The sequence below is a fragment of the Centruroides vittatus genome, unplaced genomic scaffold, assembly GCF_030686945.1.
Source record: "Centruroides vittatus isolate TY-2023 unplaced genomic scaffold, ASM3068694v2 contig_971, whole genome shotgun sequence".
NCBI lineage: Eukaryota > Metazoa > Arthropoda > Arachnida > Scorpiones > Buthidae > Centruroides > Centruroides vittatus.
The window spans coordinates 1603449-1609448 of NW_027122644.1; positions in this window are offsets into that span (position 1 = coordinate 1603449).

A 6000-nucleotide genomic window follows, 5' to 3' on the forward strand; every position below is an offset into this window, starting at 1 on the left:
TATTTAATGGTAATTTTTTTGTTAAATATGTCCTTGATCGCGATTCATTCTTCGCTTTCAATTGTACAGTACAGTACAATTCTTCAGTTTTAACGCTTCTTAAATCCTTCAAACATTCAATTCAATAACAATCCTTTAGAATCTTCGACTGTAACATCCTTCAATTGTCATTTTCTAGCAAACCACTAATGATTAACAATCACTCCAATCAACATGCTTCTATATCTACTCTTAATTCTAATATAAACTCCTTCAATTATCGTATTTCAAGAAGATTTCACTGAAAGATTCTCTCCTTTTAACATTTATCTTAGAAAAACAGAAGAAATCCTGTTTGCTTTCAGTTTGTATAGTGAGTATATAGGTAACTCCAGTTTACCATAGACAATTTGTGATGCCATCTCGGCCGTGGGCTATGGAAAAATCGCGTCAACTGTGTCCTAATCTAATTACCTAGAGAGATCTCGGAGTAACCCGTTCCGCTTTCCAGATGACAAAGAAGTAGACCATGTGTGTCTCCTCGCCCTTGTTCCTCGCAGGTGGTTAACAAAAGACAGGAAGGAAAGGTTACTCGAGCGTACCAGAGAGAATTATTAATCTCTTGTGCTGAGGTCAATGTCTCCTTCACTCCACATATTCTGATATTAGAATTATTAGGAGATGAAAGTTTTTGACCGGAGGCGAGAATGTCAAATATATCTTCCACATCTTTCGAATAAATTTGCATCTTTTTTAACCACGCTCTTGGGTTAAGAATGTAAGATAATATAACCAGTTATCCGGTTTACTTAACAGAAAGAGAAATTTTTCATATCCTCTGTACTTTTTTTTTATTATTATTATTTTTATTATTATAATTTGCCAAGACGACAAAACAGATGGAAAGCGAAATAGAAGAAATTTGATGCGTTAAAAAATGGAAACTTCAATTGGCAGAGATAAATGTGATAGATATTCGCGTATTTTGAAGTTTAATCGAGAACGTACGCTAATTGAGCGGGACCTGAACCTTTTTATTTTTAAAAAATGGCTAAAGCAAATGAGCTATTTAGAAAAAAAATTGGCAGATGTCAAGAAATTCTCCTTAATATCTGCCATTTTTTAAAAAAAATTCTCTTTTTTTACAAATTTCGAACATAATTTATTAATATATTGAAAATTATTTTTCAAAACTTATAAATTTTTATATTCTCATTTAAAAATTCGACTTTTTTAAAACTAAACCTATGTAACAAAAAAGCATCGTTTAAGGATGAAGTCCTTGATGTTTGATCAGTTCTGGTCATGGGCGCCCGAAGAGGAGGGAAAAAGGGACACTTTCCCCTGGAATAAAATAAAAATCAAAAATATTAATTAAATAATTAAGTGAAAATTTATTGATGTAATTATTTGTCTGCAAGCTTTTCCCTTCTGGAAAGTTTTCTGCGGATGTCCACGGTTCTGGTGGATACATAACGAAATCCTCAAACGAGTAAACAACAGATCCACCTCTGGCATTGTCACCAATAAAATCCGTTAGAAATATGAATCTACAGAGTCCAATCACTTCTTAAGTTACGAAGCAATAACTAAGAACTAGTGAGAAAGGATAGAAGCTAGTTGTCATCGTAAATTATCCTTCGGGATTAAGCTCTGTTCGCTCGCAGCTTATGGAGGAAGTGGAGAGAGAACGGTGCTTCATCAAGCATGGAAGACCTCGTATAACCTTTAACACGTGTAGAAGAAGTGGCTCTAGACTTAATTACAGATTAAAACCTAGAGAAAACATTTTCATTAACCGAAACTCGGTACGAAGCATTACAAAAGAGGGGGCATACGGGGTGGCAAAACAACGTTTTAACAAATTCGGTTCCGTATCGTTTAATCTAGTAAATTAAATACTTTTCATGGGAAGAAAATGCAATTTAACGCCTGTGGCGCATCTCCCAGGCTGCAAAATAGTTAGGTTGCTCTTTAAAATAAGTTCTGATATCGCTTTATGTAGCCAGATCGACTTCCTGAAGAAGTGATAGTGAGACCGAACTATCCAGCCTATTTTAAATAAGTCCAGAAAGGAGGAAAAAAAAATATCCTGCCGTATCTTTATCGTACGATTTTTCGTATTCTTGCACGGGTCTTTTGAATTATGATGCTATTTTTCAAGTTATTATGTGTTCATATCTCTTAACAAGAACACTTTGTTATCAGATATCACAAGAATTTCATCTGGTAGGTGTAGCAGACAATACAACAAGCCGCGGGGGTAAAAGTAAAGATAGAATTGGGCCTAAGGTCTCTTGATAGTTTTATCGTCAAAATGTTACCTTATGTTCTCTATTTAATTTTTTTTCTTTGGCTTTTCCTATCTTCTTGTTCTGTCAAGAAAAGTTTTGGAGATGTTAAAAGGGATATGTTTTTTTCTTTTTCGTAGTACAAATACAAATAAAAAACATATCTAAACTTTTATTTTTGATTAAAAAATGATTTAAAAAACAGGCTACTTGTAGAAGAGATAGAGTAGAAAAGTTTTAAATAGAAAATAACTTCGAGCTCCAACATCAAAAATCAATAAATCCTATTAAACATTTATTGATTTTATAACTGATTTTACAGTTGTAACGCTTAAATATTTAACGAAAAAGAAAAAACGACAGCGTAATTATAATTTACGTCCGTAAACGAGCCGGCTTTTTATAGTAATTTTCTTAAACTAATTTGCTTTAAAAATCCCCGCCATTTTTCATATAATTAAGGAGGAAGTTTTAGAAAAATAAATAAATAAATAAATTTGAATAACTGTATATCAAATTTTAGAGAAATTTGTACTTTTTTTACTACTTTTTTTACCGGCGGAAGAAAAAAAAAGTGTATATAAAAAAAGGAAGTGACGTCGCACCTGGCAACATAAAATAACTGGAGGTAGCAGTAAAAAAATAAAAAATAAAACCGGTCGTAAACAGCTATAAAAACGGCAGCAATCAAACTACCTACAGGCAATGTAAATAGCTACATAGAACCATTAGAACGGTATGGAAGCTGTTTGGACGAATTACCTAAGGCTCGTTCATTTCCTTGACCCTCAAGACAATTTATCCTCATCAGGGATTAGTTTCACAGCAGCTATTTCTCTTTTGTCAACTGACTAGATTCTCAAATTGTCTGCTTTTCCAGTAAAAAATAGGGAAAAGAAATACCACATTTTACGTTTCGGTAATATCTTAGGGATATAAAGTTAGATGCGCTATTTTAGAGGCTATTTTCATAGATTTCTATTGTAGAAAATAACCGAAATTACCTTTCTATATATTTTCTCTTCGCTAAAATCATGTAAAACACTTTTGGAATATATATATATATATATATATATATATATTTATCATGAAAGGGAAGTAAGTTTATGTGAATTGGGAACATTTTCCTCGCTGAATATAGATAAAAATATGCAAATATTTCAAAAAAATGTTCACATTTTTAGACGTGTAATGCTAGATTTATGTGATAAAAAATTAAGTAAATATTTGACGTGTATTTTATGAGTCTCTATACGGGAAAAAAACGGTAAATTGATAACTGTTGATCATCAACATGTGGAACAGCAAGCAAATTTCAACTTTTAAGCAGGTATCTAAGCTAACAAACATCTTTTCTTGCTTCGCAAACGAATTATTTATATATATATTCTCGTATTTTTAATGCATATGTTCGAATTAGTACGTCAGACCTTTCCAATTTTAGTCGATTGTAAAAAAAAAATTGAAAGAAAAGTAAAGAAAAATTAATTAAGTTTTCATAAAGAGCAAAAGAAAATTAAAACCTCGCTACTTAATTAAAAAATATACATTAACGATGTGAATTATGTTTCTTCCCCCCTCTTCTTTTCATTTTTAAATCACGATAATAAAATTGCCTTTTTGAATTTAAAACACTTTAAAGTTGTTATAACTCGAAGTAATTTAACGTTCTTTTCAACTAGAAATGCTATCCAACGCTCGGTGAGATGTTGAAGGATTTATGCATCACTTTGCAGCTGTTGGTGATACTTCGCCATGTCAAATGACACGATCACGTGCGATGATGCATTCCCGCTACATATTTAGGCTACTTGCGAATATTTTCTAAGTAAAAATTGCGTTAATCTTTGTTTAAAAAAACCTCCTCAATAGAAACTCATTTAGAGGCTAACTGCAATGACTTATTTTACTTGGATAAAGCGAACGTTACAGCATTATCTACTTATATAAGGAGTCCGTTACGCCGTTATTACTGAGATAATAAAGGAATTAGTGGCTATTTTTAAAACCACTTCTATTGTTCGAGGTTCGGTGGGAATAAGACACGATAGGTTTTCCTGGAAATAGAAAAAACTATCTTCCATAGTTACCAAATAATTTGAGGGTTTATGTTGTTAAGTCGAGCGTATCTTCGGTCGTGCCTCTGTTCTTTTGCGTTCCATCAGAGCTATCATAAAAAGCTTTCGTCTTCCGAACACTTAAAGTAACTAAAAATAGCAACTCTAGTTGGGTCTTTGCGTGTTTTCTGCCGAGTTTTTCGGATGTTTCGATCTCGATGTCTCTTAAGATTTCGTCTCTTGAAATGATCAAGAAGTATTTCCTGTCCAGATAATTGATTAGTGAAGGTTCTGTACTATCTTTTTTTCCGTTTTTAACAAACACTGGACCGAAAAATCTGCAGACAGTACATAGAAATGGAATCTAGCACTTCTTAATAACAATAATATAACAAAATAACCGGGGTTTAACCGTAATTAGAACACGATCTTACTCTTCTAATTCCTCTTGTTAGACTGGAGAATCCAAACGAGAACCCTAAATTCTTGGTATAAACCTGTCTGTAAATTATAGTCTATAGGTTCCTCGAAAGATATAACAGGCGTAAACGTTATATAAAACTCGTTTTTTTTAATAATAGTGTTAACTGTAAATACAATAATTAACTTTAAATTTGTTTAGTACAAATGATAGTTTAAGTTTCAATAGGCAAACAATCTCCTGTGCCTATTGTACAAATAAAGAGCTAAATTATCCTTTAGAAATTCAACAGTTGCATAGTAATTTTATGTAATTTTGACGAGCACAGATTCGTAGTCGGTTGTAAAAGAGTAGGCCTGACTAATGTTTATGTTACCTGAAGTAACATGGAAACACGTCAATCGATTTTTGAATGTGGAAAGGCTCGAAGGGGAAAGGGAAAAAATAATAATAAATTGATTTTCTGATATTCTCAGAATTTGAATGAACAAAATGATACCAAAGATTTGTTTGCCATTAAACGCATAAATGAGCTGCATAAATATGGTAATTTTTATTTTTAAAATATAAAAGATTTTATATAATAAATATACTTTTCTTTTATTATTTTTTAACAAATAAAATAAAGAAAATATTGCTGAAATATTGAATCTCAAAAGTTGTTATTTTTCGGTTGATCTAACATAACTTGATCAAATTTATGAATTTGAAAGCAGATAATATTCTTAAATCTATTTAAAATAGACTAATTTATATAGATATATACAATATTTCTTAAATACCCGATTAGATACGTACTGTATACACTAGATTGTAGTACCCACCAGTAACGAGTGGCTAAAACCTGTGAAAGTTGGTCGTGGGCCAGGTGGAGTTTTCCAGGTTTTCTTCACGCTAGTAACATCTAAATAGGGACCAGTTTCCCGTAAGTCCTCCTGGAGACACCCCTCGACAGATCACCCACGTGTCGCATTGTTGCAATCAAATAAACCAAAAGACTTAGTACACCTGGGAGGATATCTAGCATATTGCCTACAATATAGGCCTACTACCTAGTATATTAATATTAAGCATACTAGATAGGTACTTATTACATACCAAGCATACTACCTGATATACTAGTAGTACAAGTCATACTACCTATTACTTAGTATATTTTATATATAAATATGCCTAACACACAGAAAAGTTCGTTTATACAATTATTTTCTCAGTTGTTATAATATAACAATTAAATTTTTAAAAAGAACTC